Here is a 374-nt window from a genome sequence, read left to right as displayed (position 1 = left end):
CCCTATTTTTTTTAAAATTGGCTCCAAGCTGGTCTCTAGACAATGGTGCAGCGAGGAAGTATATGGAGATGGAATGATTTTAACCCTCAAGGTACTATTTTTTGGGGGTCACATGCTAACTACGACGTTGTTTGGGAACTGCATGTGTCTGGTGCGTTCATGTACCGGGAAGTTTCGGTAACTCCAGATAACTTGGTTAAGGTTGGATGTTCAAGAATTCAATAGAGTACGTAACTCACAAAGCAAGTTAAGGCTGAATAGCTTCCCTTGCTGGCCCGGCTCTGTCTCCAAGCAGAGCCAGACCCTGACAATTCCTAATGCCAGGTGGTAACTTCCAGTGAGCAGCCCAACCACGCCGAGCTACGACAGACGGG

The 374-nt window shown here is 47.3% G+C and overlaps 1 protein-coding gene across 24 annotated transcripts in view; it reads left to right on the top strand.

The window, feature by feature from the left end:
- MAST2 (microtubule associated serine/threonine kinase 2) overlaps window positions 1-374 on the top strand; it is a 193162-nt gene that overhangs the window by 184160 nt on the left and 8628 nt on the right. The window lies entirely within an intron of this gene.

Source organism: Egretta garzetta, unplaced genomic scaffold (genome assembly GCF_000687185.1).
Source record: "Egretta garzetta isolate BGI_Z169 unplaced genomic scaffold, ASM68718v1 scaffold145, whole genome shotgun sequence".
Classification (NCBI taxonomy): Eukaryota; Metazoa; Chordata; class Aves; order Pelecaniformes; family Ardeidae; genus Egretta; species Egretta garzetta.
Note: the sequence above shows the minus strand (reverse complement) of the source record. Positions and strands in the feature narration are given on the sequence as shown.